The sequence below is a fragment of the Chamaea fasciata genome, unplaced genomic scaffold, assembly GCF_029207755.1.
Source record: "Chamaea fasciata isolate MVZ Bird 193981 ecotype frontalis unplaced genomic scaffold, bChaFas1.0.hap1 SCAF_15, whole genome shotgun sequence".
NCBI classification, from domain to species: domain Eukaryota; kingdom Metazoa; phylum Chordata; class Aves; order Passeriformes; family Sylviidae; genus Chamaea; species Chamaea fasciata.
This window is the reverse complement of record NW_027094100.1, coordinates 15128685-15153550: the sequence shown is the minus strand read 5'-3', so window position 1 is coordinate 15153550 and position 24866 is coordinate 15128685. Positions and strand designations below refer to the sequence as shown.

At 60.5% G+C, this 24866-nt stretch overlaps 1 protein-coding gene across 2 annotated transcripts in view; it reads right to left on the bottom strand.

Annotated features, from left to right (window-relative positions):
• Positions 1-23945, bottom strand: part of CXXC5 (CXXC finger protein 5) — a 36625-nt gene extending 12680 nt beyond the window's left edge. The window contains exon 1 of one of the 2 annotated variants that reach the window (XM_066197304.1): positions 23918-23945. The gene's annotated coding sequence lies outside the window, so the exon portion shown is untranslated. Of the gene's footprint in view, positions 1-23847 lie in introns of both variants that reach the window. The other variant, XM_066197305.1, reaches the window with a different exon arrangement.
• Between the last annotated feature and the right edge of the window lie 921 nt (positions 23946-24866).

Below are 24866 nucleotides of genomic sequence, written 5' to 3'. Positions count from 1 at the left end.
TGCTGCAGGCTTCCCAATCTGCTGGCACAGCCACACCCGGATGCCTGACTCAGACGACACCCCAGAGCCTATCACCAATGTGCCCTGGACTTCCAAGGAGCTTATGGAGAGGACAAGGAAGTGCCCAGGGATAGCACTGCCTCTGTGCACATCCTTGAACCTCACCCTGTGGCCCTGGCACAGCTGGAGCCACCCCTCAGGGACCGACCTGCACCCGGGGCTGCCCCAGCTGGGAGATGTGGCTGCGTCCTGCCTCCGCGGGGTGGTGGTTACGGATTAAGGAGTCTTAAATGTCAGACGACCAGGCGCTCCCTAGAAATCCACTTATCTCCGCTGCCACTCGGAGCGGCCAGAGCCGGGCGGTTATGGAGATAACGCGATTTGAAGCGTCCACCCGAGCATTGCAGGGCTGCGGGTGCCCTGCGGACAACGCCAGGCACCTCCTCCCCTCCTCCACTCGCCCAGCTGCTGCCCAGAGAGCCGGGTGATGGCCACGCTGCTCAGCCCGGGGGCTGCACCCACCTGCGTGGTCACCCCCCTTCCCCAATTCCGGGGGATGAGGGAGGCTGGCAGCCTCAGTGCTCATCCATCCCCCCCTGTGCCAAAGCTGCACCAATTCGCTGCCCAAATCCTAAAACGACTGTAACTAAAACCTACCAGATTGAGCCTGGGGAAGAGCCCCCCCCCCCGCCTCTCCCCCCTCTCCAAATGGGATTGAACAGATCTGCTCTCGCACGAGCCCAGCTCGCAGCCAAGCAGCATCTGACATTCACGCGCCGTGGCACGGCTCTGCCGCTCGCCCACTCCCCCCCGGCTTGGCATCGCCCCGGAGATGCGCCATCAGTCCCAGCCCAGCAGAACCCCCTTGTCCTCTGCAAATCCCCTCCAGACCTTCCTGGAGGGACTCATTGGCCCAACTAGTTCCCCATGTTCTGTCCACCAAGTGAGCTCCCCAAGGTGATTCAGGGCAGTGAGGTTCAGGGGACCAGGCAGAATGACCCCCAGGCATCGGGGACAGGTGGGCAGGGGCAGGCGCTGCCCAGTGGCAGATGCCAAAAACAACGGACATCCCAGCAGGACCCCCAAAGAGCTGGGGGGTTGAAGGTGGCTTTGTCCCGGGGAGACCCACACATGGCCTGCCCAGGCCAAGCTAAGACGTGTAAATCGCTCTGTTAACAGATGGGGTGATTACAGTGTCAATTTCTTGGGGTCTGACCGACAACCAGGTCACGGGGACACCCATCGGCATGGGCAGAGTGAAGGGAAGTTAATTAAAAACAAGGGGAAAAGTTGTAGGCACAGTCACATGGAAATACTGGATGGCAAAGAGCTCCAAAGCCATCAGTGCCACCTTCAATGATGTTCCAACCTATATGTTCCACCTCCAAGTGCCACCTCCGATGGTGCCCAAATCTGTTTGTGCCACCTCTAAGTGTCACCTCCAATTGTACCTAAAATCCACTAGTGCCACCACAAGTGCCACCTCCAGCAGTGCCCAAATCCATGAGTGCCACCACAAGTGCCACCTCCAGCAGTGCCCAAATCCATGAGTGCCACCTTCAAGAACATCTCCAGCCTGGAGAGCTTCCTTTGTGCTCCCAGCTCTCTCCAAACCTCATCCCTCCACATCTACCAGGCAGCTCCATGGTGGCAGAGCACAGAGGCTGCTCTAGATCCCAGGAAAACTGGCACTGGGATGGGCTGATGCACCCATGCCAGCACCTGTGTCACTGTCACCACTTGACAGCGTCGGGCCAGCTCAGTGCATTTGAGTTTGGCCATTAATGGGTGGTGGAGACCTTATGGTGCTCAGTGATGAGATCCCAATGCCCACGATCCCTGTTCCTCAAGGCAACCGCTTTGGAAGAACCACTTTTCCCAGCAGGAAGGCGACGGCCCCGTCGGAAAGCCGCCGGCCTTGTCGGAAAGCGGGTCCGCAGACGGCAGCTATTGACAGATGTCTAAGAGGACGGCGAATAATCCCGTCTTCCTCTGGGAGGATTCGGGTCGCCCTCGCCCTCACCAGGGGTTTATCCATTGTCTGGATCTGCCGGCGGTTGTTATTTTTGGTCAGCACCGCGTTTTGCTTGGCCTCGCTGGCAGGAGGGAAACGGGAGGAAGAAGAAAAAGGGGAGGAAGGCTGCTTGGCCAGGGCTTGGTGGGGGGAAGACCAGCTCAGCTTTGGGAGGGGGCAGCGAGGCACGCCACAGCCCTCAGGGAGTCCGAGTTGGTCTCTTCCCAGCCCCACGGCCTTGCTGAGCACAGCCAAAACTCACCACAGTGACGGGGCTGGCACCATCCCATCCCCACTGGTGCCCAGAGGAGTTGATTCCAGTAAGCCCAGTGGGCCAGAGAGGCTTGAGAGGTTTTGGGGGACAGGTTTTGGGAGGCAGGCAGCAGTCCGAGTTCTCTCTGTCACCAAAACCAAGTGCAGGGGAGTTCTCAGAGGGATGGGCAAACCCTGCCCACAGACCCATACGTGTCTCAGGTCCATGCAGACAAGCCAAAAAAAGCTGGGTACCTTCAGGAAGACAGATCCCCAACCTGCCCTGACCCCCTGGGCCGTGGACTCCCATCCCTCACACCTCACCCTCAGCACTGCAGCACCCCAACAGCAGGCCAGCCCTGGTAGCTTGGAGCTCACCAACATCACAGGGTGCAGCTCAGCCAGCCCCTGAGATCTGCACCTGGATCACTACAGAGGCACTAGTGAGACACTGGAACAGGTCACCCAGAGAAGCTGTGGCTGCCCCATCCCTGAAAGTGTCCAAGGCCAGGTTGGATGGGGTTTGGAGAAACCCAGGAGAGTGGAAGGTGTCCCTGCCCATGGCAGGGGATTGGAATGAGATGAGCTTTTTTGAGATCCCTTCCAACCCAAACCATTCCATGATTCTATGGTTCCATCCTGCTGAGACAGGTAAAAGGGGAGGCAGAGCTGGGCTAAGAGCATCCAAGAGGATCTTCCTAGGGAGAAGACACAGAAATGCCTCAAGACTTTGCTTCTCCCCCTCTCCCCAGCAGTGATGCAGAGTATCCCCTCATGGCAGGGCTTGCCATCCTTCTCCACATCTTTCTACCACCTCCCAGTTTGCCTGCAGAGCAGGAAGACAGGATAAAGATGCCTCCCCGCTCCGTGGGATCTCGCTCCTACAAGAGATGGAAGGCATGAGCACAAAACTGCTCTCCCGAGCTTTCCCCACGCTCAGCACCGCTTGTCATTCAAGCAAACCCCGTGGCCTTTAAGCTGCCAAGGTACCAGAGCTGCTCTGGAATCGGAGTTCGCTCGGCTCCTGCCCTGGAGCAAGGAATCTGAAACGCTGCCACTGGAAACGAAACAGAGCATCCGTCATTTTACTTGCCAGAAATATATCCAGCCCCCAAAAAAAGAAATACTGCCTGCAAAAGAGCCAGCAACAAAGCCCTCGATTCCACCGGTGAAGCAGAGCCTGGCGTTGGGCATTTCCACTGGAATTCTGATTCTCTGCCCAGTTCAAAATCACCCAAAATAAAGCAAGCACCAGGACCAGGTTATGGCCAGAGGGGCCAGAAGAAGGGCACCAGGTCATACTCAGAAGCTCTAGCCCAGGATGCTACAAAGAAAAACCATGGATTTGAAAGGAAAAGAGGCAGGTGGCAGAGGCAGGGCTGGAGGGGATGAAAGGTTCAAAGGAGCACAGCGAAGGCCAGGCAGCCCCGCCTCGAGGATGTCCAGGGGAACCCACCCTGCCCACGGCATCCTACCCGCAATCCTCCCAGGCAGGCAGGTCATCACCCCCAGCCATTCCCATCCCCAGGAAAAGCAGCAGCGCGTTCCCAGCCAGCCCAGCCCCCAGCCCAGGCACGCCAACCCAAATATCTGCGAGAGGCGCTCCCCTCCCTGGGAACGGTGACTCGCCGCAGAGTTCACATGCCCCAGCAATGCCTGATTAAACTCCCAAACTCCAAGGGAATACCCCTGAGGCTGTCTGAAGATAAGCTAGGAGCTAGGCTGCTCTCAGGAAATGCAGGAACTGGGAAAGAGCAATCCTTTTTTTTTTTTTTTTTTTCCTTTTAGATCCAGAATAACAGAGCAAACCCTGGTGCTCTCTAGCTCAGACACAAGCTGAGCTCGCTGCTCTGCACCCCAAGAGCTTCCTGCTCCCCAAGACATCACAGGTGAGTGACCACTGCTTCAAGCCAGATCCTGCTGCAGGCATTGGGGATGGAACCAGAGAGCGCAGGACAACTCCAGGCAGCACAGGAAGGCGCTGAGTAAAAGGACAGTGCTGGAGCCCTGGCAGAGGGGAGGGTGCTGCCCAGGACAGAGGATGGGTGCCAGAGGATGGGGACACTTGCTGCCAACACCTCCAGGACTGGGGTGCTTGGCAGGTGCTCCACCATTTTGGTTCACCCTAGGGAACACCTCAAGTGCTGGTTTCACTGGTCCTCAGGTCTCCTCACTGTCTTTTTCCCTTCCTTGAGTTTTTCCATGTTGGATGGTCATAGCACTAGACTAGATCTCCCAAGCCAACTGCACACTCAAGGGCAAGGGCAGTCCAGGAAACCTTGTTAATGCAGCACCGAAACAAACGGGCACATTGGAGCAACCCGGGATCAAGAGGAAGACGATGCTCCTCCCTTCTGCACCGGCTGGATCCCAGGGAGCAACCAGCATCTCATCCTCCTGGAAAGCAGAGCCACAGGCAGGGATTGTACCACGTCCTGGGGACCAGAGAGCCCCAAGGGTGCCCCGTCCTGGCTGATGATGGGGACACTGCAACACTGGCATCAGTGGTGACCAAATGTCCTCAGCCACAAGGTCTGCCTTCAGCCAGGACCATGGCTGGGGAGACCTGCGCCCGCACACAGCGTGCTCTCAGGTGAGCAAACACGCCTGAGACCAGAGGACACAGTGGACTGACCCAAGCCAAGCTCTCCTTCAGAGATTCCTCTTCTTCAGGAATCAGCCCAAAATGAAAGGCATCTTCTTTCCCCATACATGGCACTAGAGAATAGAAAAACAGCACTACTGGGCAACCTGCTGGAAAGAGTTTAGGAAACCTGTTTCTGGAATACTGTTCCCAGAAAACTTCCAGGCCTATGATGGGGTGGCAGGGCAGGGAGGTGTTGTACCAAGGCCCAGCTTCTGTATTTGATCAGATATCAATCTGACTGCAAGGAAACACTGGGACTGCTATGGAACACTCAGATTGTCCATGGGGGTCCTGCACAGCCATGAGATCCCACCGTGGCCTTTCTGTGCAAGAAGAGGGTATGGAAGATTGGTGGATAAAGACTTCTCACCATGGCCTGTTGTAACAGGACAAGGCACAAGGATTTTAAAGAGGGCAGGGGTAGATAAGATGTTTGGGGGAAATTCGCTGTGAGGGTGTCACAGAGTGCTGTGACTGTCCCATCCCTGGAAGTGTCCAAGGCCAGGTTAGACAGGGCTTGGAGCAACGTGGGCTAGTGGAAGGTGTCCCTGCCCATGGCAGGAGGTGGAATGAGAGAGTCTCTTCTAACCCAAAGCGTTTTCTGATTCTATGGTAATTTTTACAAAGCACAAGTGACGTGGGGGAAGCTGGCAGATCCTAAAGAACCAAATCCAGGACATCTGGAAAGCAGAGCTGGAGTCCAGGGAAGGAGGAAGGGGTCACCATCACCACCACCAGCCACAGCATGAGCCAGGATGGGAGAACCCTCAGCTGAAAGCTGCAGGACTCACAGTAAGAAACAGAGGGGTTCAGTCTTTGACCTCGATGAGCGCAGCCATGGAAAAACCCATCTACAAGCTGTCACAACACAGAGGAGGATAGGGAAGGGCCACGAGACCGAGCCTGGGGAAGCTGAGGCATGAAGGAAACTCTACTTGGTGGGAGCTGGAAAGGGCTTATTGCACTGGAGACGTGCTTTGAGGGCACTGACTGCAGCGTGTCAGCCTCTGCCTGGGCTCACTGCTCCTTGCTGGCCCCAAGCTCTGAGAGGCTACACTAAAACTAGAGCGAGATGTCAATGCTTCTCCCTTCCCTCACTTCCCAGGTGTCAGGCTGGAACGACAAAGAGCAAGTTGGATGTAGTTGGTGTCTGCCACGTGGTGGTCCAGCCCTTCTCCAGCAAGCCCCGGGTGGGTTCAGGACTCCCAGCTTGCTCCCAGGACCTGCCCGCCAGATTGGTGACCCCCCTGCAAGAGAACCACCTTCCCTCAGCAGGGAAGGGTTTGATCCCTCCTAAACCCAATACCCATCTCCAGATGGGTCTTCCCACAGCACTGGTAAGGTCCTGGCATGGGAGGGAAGCTCCAGAGCACAGGGCTCCCAACCAAATGGATTCCCACTGCCTGCTCTCAGCTTCCATGATGAACATCCTCCTTGACTTGCTGCTTCCCCAGCCTCCTCCATCCCACCCTCCTCCCTCTTCCCCATGCCAGAGGGTCCTGCACCTTGCCCTCAGTGGCATGATCCATGGAGGATGAGCCCGAGCAAGGCTGGGGGATGAGCTGGGCAGGGAGCGCCCACAGAATCCATCCCCCAACAAGCTGGAGCACCAGCAGATGTGAACTTGGTGGTGATGGATTCAACAAAACGAAACCTATCCTTGTGTCTGGAATGAGCCACTGGAATTTTAGGACTGTCCACAACATCTCCCTCAGTGTTCTGACAAAGCTGTTTCCATCCCACGAGCTTCACAAAGACCTGTCTGACGGGGTAGAAGAGGGTTTCCTACTGTCATAGTTCCTGACACTTTTTGACATAAGGCACATCTAGGTTAAGGTAGAAAAATTCCCAAGCAATTCCTGACCAGGTTCCCCTTGACCAGTGTGGCTTCCCCATCCCAGATGGACCTACCTGCCCTCTCTGTACTTTTCTCCTGCACACCATGATGCTGAACGACAGCACCCGGAGGGGGAACATCCTCCTCTGAGGATTTTTCACACAAAAAAATGTACCTGTTCACCCTGATGATGCATTTTAGCAATGCAACAAAACCAAACCCTGCTGCCAGGGCTGCAGCCCTCACCATCCCGGGGGAAGCAGCCAGCACCCACGCCGGGGATTCAGGATGGACGTCTCCAGAGGATGGCCACGGGTGTCCTCGTGTCCCTGCAGCAGCTCCCCCGCTTCAGCTCAAGGGGTTTAAGCTGAAGCAGTGCAAGTCCCTGCTGCAGCCCCCCGAGGTGTAAGGCTCCCTGAGCTCTTAATGGGCTTACGGAGCCGCTGGGAGCAGAGCAGCTCCCCCAGCGCAGCGCCCGGGGGGATGTACAGACATCCCCAGCTGGCAGCCCTGCCCACCCTGCCAGGGGACACTGTGCCAGGGGCCCCCCCTCCGTGCCAGGGGACACCCCTCCGTGCCAGGGGACAACCCTCCGTGCCAGGGGACACCTGCCAGCCCCAACCCGGAGCACTCAGCCTTCTCTCTCCCCATCCCAAATCCCACACACCTCCTCCTGTTCTCCTTAAGGACAAGTGAGTCCCCGAGCCCTACAGCAGATCCACTCCCCCGCCAGCCTGGCACCCACACCTCCCTGCCTGCACCTGCAACCCGTGCCCCCACACTTGCTTCCCACTCCACTCCTCACCCCATCATGACTGTGCACCTCCACATCTTGTCCTACACCTGCAACCCACATCTCACCTCACATCCTCACCCAGGGCCACGCTGAGACCACGCTGAGCAGAGGGCCGGGGGTGCCGGTCACTCAGGCAGGACCAGCTGCAGATCCCCCCCACTCTGGGGGGTTCAGACCCCCTCGAATTCAGGCTGAAGGTGAGAGGAGCATGTACTGTGTGGCCCAGTAAGGCTGGAGGGGCCAGCATATCAGCCCATGCCATCCCTGGGAAATCCTGTTTTTCCAGGCTTGGATCAAACACAGTGGACTGGGAACAACAGCCAGCAGGAGCAGGGCCATCCAGGGAAAATCCTACTGGAAAGCAGTAAAACCCCATTCAGTAAAATCCCATTCTCAACCAGCACAAGTTTTGGGGAGGCAGCCCCTGGCTGGATGCACTCTGGCAGGGAAGGCTCTGCCCTCCTCTCCGTCCTGTTTTGGGGGTTTGGACTTTTTGCCTTTGGGTTTTTCCAGTGGGGAAATATTTTTAAAAAGCAAAAAAACAACCCCAAAACCTAAGAACGTTACTGAGCTCCTGTGAATTCCCTATCAGCTGCTGTACATGCACATGGCACAGAAAAATCCTTAGCAAATTCCTGCTGAAAAATAATAAAAAAAACCAGGAAAACCCACCAAAGGCTGAACTCGCCGGACACAGCACGCCAGGAGGGGCTGACAGAGCTGTTACGGTCTATTGGGCCAATAATCCACAAACTAAGACAGATTTATTGTACATGGCAGATCCTAACAGCTCCAAAGAAACCATCACTGTCTCCTGGCGCTTAAAATTCACTTTCTTGGGGGGGAAAAAAAAGGGCCAAAATATGGCTTTACGAGATAAGATGCGTGGTTGGACCATTCTGTGACAGGCAGAAGCCTGTGCAAACACATACATGGCTCTTTTTTTCCTTGGTATATAAATATATAAAATATCTCCTCTTCCAAGGCAAGCACGACTGCATTACCCGTCGGAGCGCTGTCCTTACCACCGGATTACCCGGCTTGGTTTCACCTCCCTTAGCAAGATGGATTTGCAGGGATGTTGTTTCCGCCTCGATATTACTGATCAAAACCAGGGGGAGATAAAAAATCAAGTTAATTAAAGCTAAATTGAGCCCCTGCATCCATCTGGCTTGCTGGGATGGGTGAGTTTGGGTGCCCTCTCCTTTGAAGGTGTAAGGATCTGAGAAGGGAGATGCTGGAGAGGAGAGCAGGCTCTTCCCACTGGCGTGACAGTGAGGGCAAGCCTGGGATGGGGAGGATAGTTTGATGTTGATGATGATAATAAAAATAATAATATTTAAAAGGTCAGAGCTGGTGCTTTCCCTGTTTCTGGCAGACAGGACCCCAGCCAGCATGGAGCAGCAGGCCAAGAGCGGGATCAGCCCGATCCTATCGGTAATTGCGGCGTCTGTTCGAATCTCCACGGCGCTGGAAATCACGCTGGGCCCGGCTCAGAGCTTCCCGGTGGCTGATCATATCGGGTGGGGATCAAAGAGGCTCAGCTTACGGGTTTAGCGCGCCGCTCGTCCCAGCCGGCGCTGCCGCCCAGGGGGGCCGGGCTGGGCTGGGCCCGGGGGGGCCGCACACCCGGGATGCTCCTGGGAAGCTCCTGGGAAGCTGGGAGGGTGCGTGGGAGCCAGCGTCCCTCAGCGGGGTGATGCCTGGGGGGATGGAGCTCCCCCGGCATGGCGCCGACACGGTGGGTCAGCAGTGCCGTGTGCCTGCCCTGACAACCCCCACCAACCCCCGGCTGCGCCCCAAACCCATCAGGGTTATGGGGGGGTGAGCGTGGGAAGCTGGAGCAGGCAACCAGGAGAGAAGCTCTTGGAGACTCCCACGGGCAGGGATGGGCGCAGCGAGGGGGGTTTGCATGGATGGCCCAGCTGCAGACCCCGTTTGCACCCCAAAACCACGCCAGGGGTGCGAGCAGTGGGATGTCGGAGCAGACAAGGGCAGCAGCTTTCAGCTGCACCCGGAGCGGCGGAGCGATGCCCGCGGGCAGGGAAGGGTGCAGGGAGGGGCTTTGCATGGATGCCCCGGCTCCAGCCCTCCGGCCGGCGGTGCAGCAGCGGGAAGGGATGTGCCGGGACTGGCCGGGTGGCTCCAGGGAGGGAGTTGAACGAGTAATTAGAGCAGGAGGCTGTGAGTCAGCAAACGATGCGTAACCTCGGCGAGGCTGACAATGAGGCAAAAGATGGCAGTTTCGACCGAGAGCGCCGGCTGAAAGGGCACATTTAGATATGCAAAAAGCAGCAACTCCTGACAATCGCAGGGCTGCGACCCGCTCGGCAACCCGTGCTGCTCCGGAGCCGCCGTCTGCCGCCGAGCTCTCGACGCCTTCCTCCAAAATCTTTTTGAACAGAGACACGGGTGGGCGCAGACCCAACCCCACGGAGCGAGGCGGTGGAGATGGCTCCCAAAAAAAACAGCGGTCGGGGGAAAACACGGGGCAGCCTCTGCTCCAGCCCCCAAGCTGCCTGGAAAGTGGGATACAACCAGACTCGGCAGCTGACCTTGCTCCGGGTGCCCCGGGGAGAGGCAAGCGCAGCCACGGTGCACTCCAGGATGGATATTAAGGTTTGACTTGGAAGCAAACCCCAGCTCCAGCCACAGGCTCGTCCCCGCCGTTTTGGGGGGGTGCATCCGGGCTGCAGGCAGGTACAGCCGCCCTCGGCGAGGAGAGTTTAATTAACCCCGGAAAGCGATCGTTAAACGGCCGGCCCGGGTAATCGATGCGGAAGGGGCAGCTTTGCTGCCGAGGGACCATCTGCTCCGGGGAGCGATGGCGGCTCCTCGTCCCCCCCGTCACCCCGCGCCTGCCGGGAAGCGGCCGCCGCCACGGGGCAGCTGCTTTAGGGGCCCGATCCCGAGCTGAACCCCGGCCAAGCCACCCCGGGGGGATGGGAGCTGCCCCTCGCCTCAACCCTCGCTTCCCGTAAAGCCCCAAGCCCCAGAGCCACGTGATTTCCGACACGACACGGCCCCCCCGGCACAAAGCCCACCGGAGGGTCCTTCCAGAGCGAAGCATCCCCCCCCCCCCCCCCCCGCCCCTGACAGGATGTGGCTGAAGCAAAGCTGGCCAGGGATGTGGCCAAGCACCCTTCTCGCCCCACAGCTATTTTATTTTCACCCTTGAGATGAGTTTTGTGGCAGTTTCAGCCTCGAGGGCACAGAGGGTTTGTGTCTTTTGGAGCACCCAGCCCCCCGAGCATACCTACGGCCGCATTCCCGGGCGAATACTCACAGGGATGCTCTCAGCATCCCGGCATCACCCAGGATACGTCATCCTGGCCTGGGGCACTGTGTCCCTTCCCACCCCTCAGGACCCCCAGGCCTTTCTCCAACCCAGAATTTCCAAGTTTCTCCTTATTTCCACTCAATAAATGATGGTGGATGCTCAAGAGCAGTAAGGCGGGGTGTGTTGCATCTGCTCCCGAGGGACCCAGAAGCTACTCCCCACTACAAGGCACTGACTCCAGCTCCGGGATGAGCTTCCTGAGCAGGACACAGGGAGACCCCTCACCCCTCACCCCATGGTCATCCCCCCAGGGAGCTATGGGAAGGAGCTGGGGGTGCAGCCAATAGCATCCCAGGGCAAAGCCAGCCAGGGGATGGAAGAGCATGATGTTGTCCTCCAGGATGGGACTTGGAGACACCAGTGACCCCAGTGGCATCCCTCTCCTAGGAGGAGACCTTCTGCCATCATCACACCCTGACCAGCTCCCAGTATCAACACATCCTGGGAAGCCTGTGGGGCCAAGACACTGCCATCACCCTGTTGGGGTGATGCAGACCTTGGGCATGGAGCCACAGGCATCCTCCTCCTGCTCTGGATCTGTCCCCCACCCATCAGGAGGAGAGGAGCATCCAAGGACAGGGAGAGCTGCACCCCCCAGGAAGAAAGGAGCCCAAGGGTGCTTTCAGAGGAGGTGCCGGCACAAGGAACAAGCCCTGGGACACACCATGACCCTGAGGCCAGGAAAAACTCCTGTCCCATCCTCTCGCCTTGCCTGGGGCAGAGGGGATGATGGTGCAGCTGCTGCTAGCCCAGGCATGGGCAGGGTGTCAGAGGGGTCCCCAGGCTAGCCGGGGCCAGCAGGGTTCAAGGTGACCTGCAAAGCACAGAGTGGGGCACATGCCCTCCTTGCCCCATGGATGGAGGCATCTTGGGCTCCTCTTCACCTCCCCAGACCTGCAGACCTCTGGGAAGGGGAGCATGGTTCTCCCCACACATTCCAATGGCAGCAGCTCAGCTGGCAGGGGACAGTGCCCCTGCAGCCACCCACACCCTTCCTCACACAGTGATGCCAGCTGGAGGGACACCCTGCTCCAGGCAGGTAGATTCCATTTCCAGTTGCCAGCACCTTTGGGAGAGCAGGCTGAGGCTCCAGCATAGAGCTGGCTGTGTGAGGGTTTGCCAGGACACCCAGCACACTTGAGTTCCCAGGGGAACACTTAGGGATGCTCCAGGTACCCAGCATTTCCCAGGGTACCAGCACCCAGCCCCTGGATGTGGGGATGAGATGACCCTTCCCATCCCTACCTGTCTGGGCAGGGATGCCCATGGCAGCCCCGTGGGAGAGCAGCCAGGACACTGCAGGCAGGAGGCAGCAGGGACACCCCTGAAGAGGAAGGGGGATGCTCTGCTTCTACTGCAGGAGGGAAACTGAGGCAGGGAAGGGCTGGGACAGGCCCAGACACTCGGCGCAGCAAGGGGACCCAGAGTCAGCTTTGCCTGCTCCTCCCCAGCCAGAGGCTCCTCTGTGCTGAGGACAGGGAATAAAGACAGAGCAGGAACAACCCCCTGCCCTGGCACTGCCAAACCCCACTATGGGACAGGAGACGGGATCACACCCTCACTGGGCCCCCCCCCAGCCCTCTCAGGAAGGATCCAGCCCCTCAAACTGGGGGTCAGCCCTGGAACAGCGCTTAAACCACCCCCCAAAACACTGTTCAACCTCTGAGCCAGTACTCAGCCCCCTAAAATGGTGCTAAGCCACAAAAACTGGTGCTTAGTCGCCAAACTGGCTCTCAGCTTCCCAAAACAGTGCCCAACTCCCAAGCCAGGGCTCATCCCCCCGAACCAGCACTGAACCCCTGAGTAGGTGCTGAGCACCCCTGACGTGTTTGACCCCTGAGATGGTGCTCAGCCTTCCATAACAGTGCCTGACTCCCAAGACAGTGCCCAGCCCCCTCAGCCAGCCACTGAGCTGCTGCCCAGACCCCAAACTGGAGTTCAGCCCCCAAACCAGTGCTTGAGCCTCAAGTTGATGCTCAGCCCCGCAAAACAGCAAGCCCCAAATCTGGTCTGACCCCCAAGCCAGATCATTGCTTGACCACCAAACCAGTTGCCAGCTCCCCAAAATGATGCCCAGCCCCTCGACCTACTGCTGAACACCTCAAAATGCTGCTTGAGCCACAAGCCAGTGCTCAGCCCCCCAGAAGCCTTATCCCAAAGAAGGGATCAACAACTCCATGGTCCTCCCCAGGGACAGCTATTCCAGTTTCCTCCCAGTACACCTACTGCTCACACGGTCCTTCAGAATGGCCAGATATCCCTGAGGGGGTTTCCCCAACTTCCTTTGCCCCTTTTTTCTCACCAGAAGGACACAGGAGCACCATGGCAGGGAAGCCATCCCTTCCCAACACCCTGGCTGTGGGAAGGGACATGTCCCTCACTCTGTGTCCTGGAGGGGAGCTCCTTGTCCCCTTTCCCATCATTTCCCAGGGGAGCATCACCAGCGGGATAGAGAAGATTCCCAGAGCTCTGCTGGGAATGGAGGATGGGGGCAGTCCCTGGTTATCCTTGGAGATGGCTGCATGGTGGGATGGTCTGTGGGATGCAGACCAGGGACATTGGGTGGGATGAGAGCACAGCCAATCTAATGGGGGACTTACTCCCCACTGCCAGCGTCCTTTCCAGCCCTATCCCTTGAGCTGTTGGCCTTTGGGATGAGCTGCTGAAGCTGCTCCCACACAACCCAGTGCCAGCTATTTCCAGGATCAGGCTGGCAGTGGTTATGGATATGGTTGTCCCCCAAAGCACCAAGCACAGGCAGCCTGGGGACCCCCGGGGACTGGCCACAGGCCCCCCAGCTCCCCCATTCCCCCTAGCTTTGTCATCTCCAGACCCCCAGACACAGCCCCCATCCCTGCCCCATCCACATCCCTCTCTGCCGTCCCCCACCTCTAATCGAACTGGCTGCCGCACAGACTCATCCCAGTTTAATCTTCACGGTGCATCAGGCACGGGGGAAAAAACACAACGATTGTCCTTTTTTTTTTTTTTTTTTTTTTTGGGTCTTAATCTTTACCTGGGGTCAGATTTACCAATCCTCCCACTAATCCCCCAACGCCTTCGCAAAGCAAAGGGCCCCCTCCTCCACCAGCCCCGAGGGAGTGAGTCCAGGAAGCACCCATAGCCCCAGGGTGCCTCGGGATTAGCACTCCAGGTGACTCCAATTTTTCCCAACGAGGTGGCAATTCATGTTTTAAAAGGCTTTTTTTTTATTTAAGGAATCTGAATGTGAGGGTGGGGGGAGGGAGATTACATGGTAGTGAGGAGATAGGAGCAAAGCCTGGGGGTCTGGGCTCCACTGACAGGCTCAGATTTGGGGGGAAATATTCGGGGAGAGAAACCACTTCTTAGAGAGGATTCCTTGCCATTCCCTGCCTCAGTTTACCCGTGTGTAGAGATGTAAAATCACCCCCTCTCCCAGGGATTTAGATGGCACCAGCTGCCCCTGAACAACCTCCAGGACATCCCTCGTGGGGCAGGACTGGGAATCACCCCAGGCCTGCAGATGGGAGGATTGGGGAGCTGCTGATGTAGGGACAAGAATTCCTATGGATGTGGGGGTTCTGGGATCCCTGTGGATGGGGGGACACGGGGCTCTGCAGAAGGGAGGCAGGGAGAGCAGAGGGCTTTGTGCATGGGAGGCTCTGCAGAGAGGGGCAACAGGGGAACTGTGCATGGGGGGACACAGAGCTTTGCAGGGACAGGGTTCTCAGCAGGACAGGGGGCAGGGATGCCAGGAGGGAACATGGGGTTTTTGAAGATGTGGGGTCAGGGGTCCCTATTGATGAGGAGACAGGGGGCTCTGTAGAAGGGGAGTGGTGGCTTTGCAGATGAGGAGGGGACAAGGATGACAGGGTTCCCCACAGAAGGAGGGGACAGGGACCCTGGCAGATTGAGGGGGACAGAGGAGAGGGGTCCTTGCAGAAGGAGAGATCAGAGATCCTTGCAGATGTGGGGGGACGACAAGGGTCTTGCAGACAGGAGAGGGACAGAGGGAACAGAGGTCCCTGCAGACAGGGGAGACAGAGATTCCTACAAATCTGCCCTTTCCACACCAACCTCCTGCTGTGTCCCCCCTCACGGCGGGGCTGTGTCCCCCCTCACGGCAGGCTGTGTCCCCTCACAGCGGGGCTGTGTCCCCCCTCACGGCGGGCTGTGTCCCCCTCACGGCGGGCTGTCCCCCTCACGGCGGGCTGTCCCCCTCACGGCGGGGCTGTGTCCCCCTCACGGCGGGGCTGTGTCCCCTCACGGCGGGGCTGTGTCCCCTCACGGCGGGGCTGTGTCCCCTCACGGCGGGCTGTGTCCCCCTCACGGCGGGGCTGTGTCCCCCCTCACGGCGGGGCTGTCCCCCTCACGGCGGGGCTGTCCCCCTCACGGCGGGGCTGTGTCCCCCTCACGGCGGGCTGTCCCCCTCACGGCGGGCTGTCCCCCTCACGGCGGGCTGTCCCCCTCACGGCGGGCTGTCCCCCTCACGGCGGGGCTGTGTCCCCCTCACGGCGGGCTGTGTCCCCCTCACGGCGGGGCTGTCCCCCAGCCCTGCAGCGGCGGGGGCCGCGCACACAGCCCGGGCTCGGCGGGAGGCGGGGGCTGCCAGCAGCCGTGCCCGGCCCCGAGCCCCCCGCGGGCGTCGCGCCCCGGCGGCGCTGGCCGAGCTAACCGGTTATGGCAGCGCGGCCCTCGCCGCGACACCGCGCACGCTCCGCCGCGGCCGGCACCTCGCCGCGCCAGCCTGGAATTTGCAAGCTGTCCTGATGCATTAAAGCGCAAACGCCTGGCGTCCAGCTCCCAGCCCTGTGCCCGGCTGTGCCAGGCCATGGCATCCCCTCCCCGGGGACGCCAGCTGTCCCCAAGGGCGCCCAGAGCCACCATCATCAGCTTCATCCTCCACGCTTATTTTTCCCCCCCAGCCCCAGCTTCCTCCCCTAGGCTGGGAATGGGAAGACAAGACGGTGCCAGGCTCATGCTGTCACCGTGGTGAGGCAGGGGACACCTGGGACATCAAGAGTGGAGGGTCCCCAGCAGTGCTGGCCCTGGGAGCAGGCAGAGGCCTGGCAGCACGGGTGACAGTGGAGCCCCTTCCAGCAAGCCAGCACGTTGTGCCAACCCAGGGCATGGAGGGAACGGGGAGACAGACAGACACGGATGGATAGATGGATGGGATGCTCTGCTTGCCATCCCAGGGACACAGGGATGGGACCCATGGCACCTCTGCAAGGACCATGCTGGAGAGCCAGACGCCTGCAGTCCCCTTGGACAGCACCCATTCCGTGGGAATACCAAGGTCTCCCCTCCCCTGCACGCATTCTCACAGTGCACTCCCTACACCGGGTACTTCCCATGGATGCAGGAGGGAAAGGTGGGGAGGGACAGCCCAGTCTAGAACGGATCAGTGTCCAACCAGCACCTATCATTCCACATCCCCCACCCTGATGCCTTTCAGATTTCCCGAGACTCCCCAAGACCACTGTCACACATGCCACAGGATCCCCTCCAGGTCCTGAGGGGACTGAGTCCACTGTGGGAGGATTGGGCACCTGCCAAGGGTGGGGGCAGAGGGGACACCCCAGCCCCTGGCGCACGCTCGCCCCTCGCCCACGCACACAGTGATGCTCCCAAATCGTTCCAGAGCCCAACACCCACCCGGTGGCCAGCAGGACACATTCATTCCCCAGACAGGCAGGAAGGGCTCAGCCGGCTGTGCCGATCCCAGCCAGCACGGGGCAAACAGCAGCGGGATGCCCGGGGGAGGAGGGAACGGCAGCCGGCTGGAATAGGAGTGTGAAGAAACGGCTCTTGCGTGCTCTGTCCGGAGCCGGCTAACGAGGCCATATTTGAAATGCTTCGCATACCTCCGGTCATCAGATTAGTGAGATGCAGAAGGTAAAGCAGAGGGCAAGAGGAGCGCTCCCGGCTCCCAGGCAGGATCCTCGGCCGCCGCTGCAGCCGCCTACGGGAACTGGGGGAAAAGTCCCCGGCTGGCAGCGGGGCACAGGCAGACAGTGGCCACGGGCACCCCGGGGGCGATGGGCGCTGGGATCTGCCTCCCTGTCTGATCCCAGCAGGGCACGATGCAGATGCAGAAGGGAAAGGTGGGGAAGGATAACCAAATGTGCTGCCACATGTCCTGGCCACCCGTCACTGCCACCTCCCCATGGCCCAGGTGAGGCCTGGACCTGCTGAAAAACCTTTCAGCATTTTACAGGGGATTACAGGAGAGTCAGAGAGAGACTTTTCACCAGTGCTTGTCATGATAGGACAAGGGGTGAGGGTTTTAAACCAAAAGAGGAAAGTTTGGGATTGGATTGGACAGGTCTCTTCCCTGTGAGGGTGGGCAGGCCCTGGCACAGGGTGCCCAGAGAAGCTGTGGCTGCCCCTGGATCCTTGGAAGTGTCCAAGGCCAGGTTGGAGGGGGCTTGGAGCAGCCTGGGAGAGGGGAAGGTGTCCCTGCCCATGGCAGGGGTTGTATCTAGGTGAGATTAAAGGTTCCTTCCTGCCCAAACTGTTTTAGGAGTCTACAGGAGGAGCAAGATCCCACAGAGCCTCCAAGCATCATCTGTGGGCAGAGCTCACTTGCCCTTCCCAAGGCATCAAATCTGCTTGGGCATGAATGGTCCTCCCTGGCCCTGCTCCAGGTCCAGGAGTGGCAGGAGAGGAGGAAGCTGCCTCTGTGCAGCAAGTGGGTGCAGAGAAATAAGAGCTCTTACAGGGTAAGACCACCTGGATCTGCAAACACTTGGGACCTTTCAGGGTTGGGATGTTCAACTGAGAACATCTCAACCTTCAGGATGTTCAAATGAGACACTGGGCTTTGACCTGGACCCCAAAATCCCATCTCTGAGGGAGAAAAAGAGACACAAAAACCGTAAGGGCAAGTCCTAGCAAAAAGAAGTGAGAGCCAATGACACCAAGACCCCTGGGGACACCAAGAGAGAACCCAGAAGCTGCGTGGATGGAGCTGCATTGCTTGGTTAGGCATGGACAACAAGTCCACATGGAAGACTGTGGGTGATAGATACTGCCCAGATATCCCTAGAAAAAGCTGGAGCACAGGCATGGGCTCAAGGCAGATCTGCCAAGGCAAAACCAAAACATCCATCACATGAGAGCTGCTTCCAACCATTCAATCACCCATAAACTAGGAGGTGATCAGGGAGAGCAGCACCAGAGCAGGCCAGAGGGGAACATGCCCAGTGTCATCACACCTGAGCACAAAGCCAGTCCTCATTCCAGCAGGCACCATACCCAGGAAGCTCAGCATGTGCTGAGCAAAAGTATGCCAGGGTCAGCCGAGGGTATCATGGGTGGCAGCAGCCACCAGAACCCACTGCAGTCACTCACAGGACCAGGACAGCACTGTTCCCAGCCCTGCCACCACCCCAGGTGACAATCAATCCCTGGGGATGAAGCCCATCTTGGAAGTGACTCAGAAATGACAGAGTACATCTCACCCCGTGGGCAGGTCCCACCCATCACCCACACCGTGCCCCCACCAAAATACCACAGGGCTGTCACACAGCAGGGCCAGTAACCCGAGTCCTTTTCCAGCTCCCACCTCTCGGAGCCAGGAGGGTGGAGATGGAAAAGCACATCCTGCTTGGAAAATCAGAAAACAGCTTTTCTTTTTTCATTCTTTGCCACCACTTCCAGGGTCATGGCCGACACACATCCTCCCGTGCCCGGGCCACGACACTGTCAGCATCACTGTGGGGAGGTGATGCAGCCTCATCTTCCCAGCACAAAGGATGTCCCGGCTCAGGCAATGGAAGATGCTTTGGTACCAGTGACACTGTTCCAGGACAAGGACATCGAGCCAGACCCACACATCCCAAGGTGAGCTCACAGCCTGGGAGCCATTAGTCCAGTCCCTTTTCCATGCCACAACCATGGATGGTGGAAACCAGGGACACCAAGGAAAACTTCCTGACCTCAAAAATCCTTTTATCCACATAATCACAGGCTGCCACCCATGTGCAGCACGGGCTGTCATCTCAGACCATCTACACACTCCACCTGCTTGCAAGCCATGGGAAAAGACAACAGGGATGAAATCACTCTAAGGATATAAGGCACCAGCACTCCAGCACCCCAAAAGGAGAGACTATAGGGTGGGCACATCACCAGCACTGAGATGTTGACAGACCCCAGAGCTTTTTGACTGTGGATGTCAGGTGCCTGAGGGCCCATGGCCAGGGTAAACGTGCCCTTTGGACTTTCCCAAAGGCAAAGGGACGCACAGGTTATCCTCAGCCACTCACTGGGGTCACACCGTTCTGCTGCCTGCTGTCCCTGGAGCTCTCCTGGGGCTCCAGCCCCATGGGTGTCCCAAGGGACACAGGACATGGGTAGGGATGCAGGCTGCCCCTCACGCACATGTCCTGATGCTCCCCAGAGGGCCCCCCGGGATGGTGAGTCCCAACCTCCCCACCAGGACACGTCCCTCTGCTGAAGGCAAAGGCAGCTGCAGAGCTGATCCCCAGGGCAGAGCCACTGCTGAGCAGCAGCCAACTCACATTGCCTCCACTCCAGCCTGGCATTTCCCACTGGCCACCTTTGGAGGTGGTTCCTCCTCCAGCCACTCCTTTGCCCACAGGCTTCTTCCCTCCTGGCCCTCCCACACCACTGCTCCCTGCACCAAATCACAGAATGGTTTGGAAGTGAACTTACAGCTCCTCTCCTTTCAACCCCCTGCCATGGGCAGAGGCACCTTCCACTGTCCCAGGTTGCTCCAAGCCCCATCCAGCCTGGCCTCCAACACTTCCAGGGATGAGGCAGCCACAGATTCTCTGAGCAGCCTGTGCCAGGGCCCCCCCACCCTCAGTGTAAAACATTTCTTCCCTGTCTACAAGTTAACCCTGACCTGTTACAGTTTAAAACCCTCACCCCTTGTCCTGTCACTCCAGGCCCTTGTCCAAAGTCCCTCTCCAGCTCTCTTCAAACTCCTCTGGGCACTGGAAGGAGCTTCTAGGTCTCCCTGTAGCCTTCTCTACTCCAGTCTCAAGATCCCCAGCCTGTCTCCAGAGCAGAGAGGCTCCAGCCCTTGGACCATCTCTGTGGCATCCTCTGGACCTGCTCCAACAGGCCCCACACCTGTCTGTGCTGGGGACCCCACAGCTGGATGTGGTGCCCCACGGGGGTCTCACCAGTGCAGAGCAGAGGGGCAGCACCCCCTCCTCACCCTGCTGCCCGTGGTGCAGACAAGGATACACCTGACTTTCAGGGCTGCAGGTGCACAGTGCTGGCTGATGTCCCATCTGTCACCCACCAGCACCCCCCAGTCATTTTCTGCAGGGCTGTTCCCAGCCCGTCCATTCCCACAGCTGTGCTGGGGCTGGGACTGTCCCCACACAGGTGTAAGATCTTGCACTTGGCATGGTTGAACTTCCCCCCTTCCTCTTTCCCCATCACCTGCCTGGCAAGAAAACAGCCAATGCCACACATCATCTACTGCCAGCTTCTCCATCCTTTCCCAAGCCACCACAGCCCACCCATTCTCATGTCCCCAAGTGGATGGAGAGCCAGCCTCTTCCTGGGGCAGTGGCTCCCATCCTCCTCCCCAACCTAGAGTTTCAAGAGCACAAATCACTTTGGGGATACCCTTGCTCCATGCCTGGGCTCTGTGCAGAGGAGGGGCTGCAAGGGGCAGCAGTGACAATTGGGAGTTCCACAAGACCCCCCATGCTCCCAGGGGTCAAAGTTGAGTCAGGGGAAAAGGAAGGGGAAAGGAGAAAATTTAAAAAAAAAAAAAAAAAAGAAAAAAAGAAAAAAAAAAGCCTTTTGAGTGCAATATTTTAGTTGAGCACCAGAGCATGAGTAAAGGAGGGAGCTTTTCGTGGTCTGGTGAGTTTAAGCTATGAGCTGAAAGTTTAACTATTAATACACTTAATCAAGAGGTTGTTCCTACAGCTGGGATTTGGGAAAACAAAACACCGAGGCAGGAGAACGGCGACACCCGCTGTGGCCACCCCGGGGAACGTCCCTGCTGGGGGAGGTGGAGGGTCTGGGACCAGCTGGGGCTGGATCCAACCTCAGCCAAGCCTTGCATGGACGCACCAGGAGGTGCCAGGTGCTGGCCGTGAGGGCCAAGCACCCTGGACTCGGCTGTCCCCCCAGAGCCCCACACAGGAGATTTATCAGAGGGGACAGTTTTGGGGAGGGGATGTCACCCCCAAACCCTGCAGCATCCCCAGGTCACAGACAAGCAGCACCTGCACTGCTGCCACCTGCCTGGAAAGGTCCTGGTGACACCAGGAGACGCTGGGGGCTGAGGGACCCCCACGGCCGGGGATCCCCAAAACACCCCCCACACCTCCACAGCGTCTCCTCTGGCACAAACCTCTGCCACAGAAGAGGAAGAGGAGGGACAGGCTGAATTTTGAGGCGTAGCACCCAGAGCTCCTCTCCTCTGTGCACCCACCTGGTGTCACGGGCAGGAGGAGGTGCGGGCAGTGCCTGGCAGCGCGGTGCCGGCTGCCCGCATCCCCACCACAAAATCCATGTCAAGGACGCCTCGGCCGGCTCCTGCCTCTTTTCGCCGAGGCAGGGGGGAGGACACGGGGACATTCGTGACGCCCGGCACAACCCCCCCCACCCGCTGCCTGCACATCCCGCCAGGCAAACAGCCCCCCCCGACCCTGCCCTCGGGGCCACCGAGCCCCGAACGGCGCCGGGACCAACTTCTGAGCGGCACCGGCGGGTCCTTTGTTACTTTGCTTTTGTTGTCACACGCCGGCGCGTCCCCGTCCCCATCGTCCCGTCACCGTGTCCCCCCCCACATCCCTCCCATAGGCCCCCCCCAGGCGGCGTCCCCGAGGTCAGGGCGCGACATCTGCCAGCGCGACGGGGCGACGCCGGTACCGGCACCGGGGAGGGGGGCGCAGCGCCGGGGGCATCTCCGGGGGTACCCCGCGCGGGGACACTTGGGGTGACACCGCCACCGATGGTGATGCGCTGCGGCGGCCTCGCGGGGGGCCGCTGGAGGAGCCGTTTCCCCAAAGCTTTTCCCGTGGGGAACGCGAAGGACGGACGGACAGACGGAGGGACGGAGCGAGGTTTCCATGCCTACCAGCGCTCCCGCTGAGCGGGACCTCGGGGAGAGTCACCCCCCCCCCCCCGCCTTTCCCATCCGACCCCCCACGCCTCGGCCCCGCCGGGGATGCAGCGCAGCCCGCGGGCAGCAGCGGGGGCCGGGGAACGCTGGGGGCCGGGGCGGGCGGCGAGGCCGGAGGGGTCCCCGTCCCCCCGCAGCCCCAGGTGCGGCCCCGCCGCCGGGTTGGGGGCCGGGGGGCGCGGACAAAGCGGCACAAAGGGGCCGCTGACACAGCAGGGCCCGTTTCCAGAGAAACAAAACTTCCGCCGGCCCCGGCTCCGCGCCCCAGGTAGCCGGGATGGGCATCCCCCCACGCCCCCCTCAAAGCCGGCCTCACCCGCCCTCCCACAGCACGGCATCCCCCATCATTCCCCCTGCCCCCCCGGCTGGGAGCGGCGGGGGGTGAAGGTTGCCCGGCCGGGTCAGCGCACACGCGGGGCCGTTACCGCAGGATGTGTGCGCAGCTTTGTTTGTGCGTGGGATGGCCCCCCCACAATCCCCATCCCACCCCCTAACCCCCCATGCCATCCCCCCCATCCTCCTCTCCCCAATCAATCATCCCAGCAAAGAATAACCCGACCCGAAGCAGCCCCGGCTCCGCAGGAAGGACGCTGCCGGCTGCGGGATGCGGTGGAAAAAAACAAAAAAAATAGGAATAATAAAATTAAAATAAAAGGAAAAGGAAAAAAAAACCCAAAAAACCCAAAAACAACAACAGGAAAAAAAAAACAGAAAAACACCCCACACCCCCGTGGGGCGCATGGGGCCGCGGTTCGGAGGAGTTTGAGGCCGTAATTCCCAAATTCGGGTACAATCTACAGCCCCCACGGTGGTTTTGGGGCTGGTGGCACCCACGCCGGTGCGAACGAGAGATGTTCCACGGTGCGATCGCAGTGGCTCGATGGGTGTCGGGGTGAGTGGGGCACCCTCCCCGCCGCGGGTGGGGGGAGCAGGAGGTTTGGGAATCCCAAAACCTTCTGACGGCGAAGCCGGGCGGGCGGGGGGGGCTTCGCTGGGAATGGGGGGATGATAAAGTTGGGTGAGTTGTCGCACATGGCTGGGCGATGGCGAGCGGCGCCGCTCCCACGGCCACCTCGCGCCCGGGCACCGGCGGCGGAGCCAAACTGCCGCGGGAGCCCGGCGCACCCCGGGGAGGCGGCAGCGACCCACGCGCGGACACCGGCGCCGGGTGGGGGTCCCCCCTGCGCCCCCCACGCCAGCCCCGCCGCGGGTGGCAGTGCCAGCCCCGCTGCCCACCGCCTCCCCCCGGCGCCGCCGCCCCCGCCGCCCCCCGGCCCCGCCGCCACCATTGTCACCCGGGAAACCACCGGGCGCTGCCGCGGCGGTCCGGGGCGGCGGGGGGAGACGTAGGGGGGTTCACTCCATCCCTCCCCGCGGCTCCAGGCGCATCCCCGCCGGGCTGCGGGTACCGGCAGCGGGGTTCGGTCGCACCGAGAAAAACTTTGCTCGTTACCCCGACGTTCGCCCCCCCTCCCCTCCCATCCCCGGGAAGCGGCGGGGCCGCTCGGGCGCCGCGCAGGCAGCACCGGCCGGGCCCGACGCGGGCAGGCGGGCAGGCGGCCAGCTCCGGCCCCGCCGCCGCCGCGGGCAGCCCGGGCACGGCGCCGGGCAGCGGGGCGAGCCGCGGATCCCCCCGCCAAACTTTTTTCTTCTCCACCACCTCCCCTTTCTCCGACAGCCCCCCGACACCCCCCACCCCAACTCCGCCGCCGGAGCGCCCCGGGGGCCGGCACCGACCGGCGGTCCGGGAGCCGCCGCGCTGCGGGCAGCGCTGCCGGGAGCGGCGGGGGCTGCCCGGGCGCCGGGAAGGGGGCAGGAGGGGAAGGGAGCGGGGTAGGGAGGGGAGGTCAGCACCTGCCCGGGGCCGGGGCCGGGGCCGGGTAGCCGAGGCGGGCTCGGTGCCTCGCCGCCGCCGCACACCCACCTCCACATCGCCGCTCGCTCTGGGAGTGCGCAGCCCCCGCTCCGCGCTGCACGGCGCTGCCGCCGCCGCCGCCGCTGCCCGCGGCTGCCGGCAAAACCCGGACCGGACCGGGCCGAGCGCCCCGCGCCGCCGGACACCGCGACACGCCGCGACACGACACGCCGCGCGCGCCCCCCGCCGCCCCGCGCGCGCGCCGCCCGCACTGCCGAACCTCCCCCGCCCCGGCTCGCCCGACCCCCATCGCCGAGCGGCTACACCCATCCCCGGGGGCTCTGCCGCCCCCACCGGGGTCACCCCGCCGAGCCGGGTGCCGGCCGACCCCGCGGGCGGCGACAGAGCGAGACCCTCGTGTCCCACCCACCCCCTGCGGGGTTTATCCCGCTGTGACCCCCATGGCTCATCTACCCCCCCCCCCCGTCACGGGTGTAGCCGTGGTGTGCCCGCCCTCCCCCGTGTCCTAGCTGTCCCCGTGGGTGTCACCGTGGTGTATCCCCTCGTGTCCCAGATGCCCCCATGTGTGTCACTGTGCTGTGCCGTCCGTGGGCTGTACAGCTGACAGGGCTGTTGCTGTGGTGTGTCACCCTCCGTGTCCCAGCTTCCCCCCCCCGCCCCGCCCTCCCCCCACCCGAGTGTCACCGTGGTGTCCCAACCCCTCAGGTCACACAGGGATGGGATTGGAGTGTGTCCCCCGTGTCCCATCCACCTCCACGGATGTCATCCTGTTCGTACCCCCTCCATGTCCCACCACTCCCCCGCAGGCTTCACCCCACTGTGCACCTCACGTCCTAGCCGCACCCATGGCTGCCAGCATGATGTCCCCTCACCCATGTCCCATCCACCTTAGTGTGTCCCCCCTAATCCCCACCGATCCTCAGTGGGATGTCACCATCCTCTCTCTGGGGTGTCATCCAACTGTGCCTCCTCCCGCCCCGCTGTTCCCTGAGGGTGA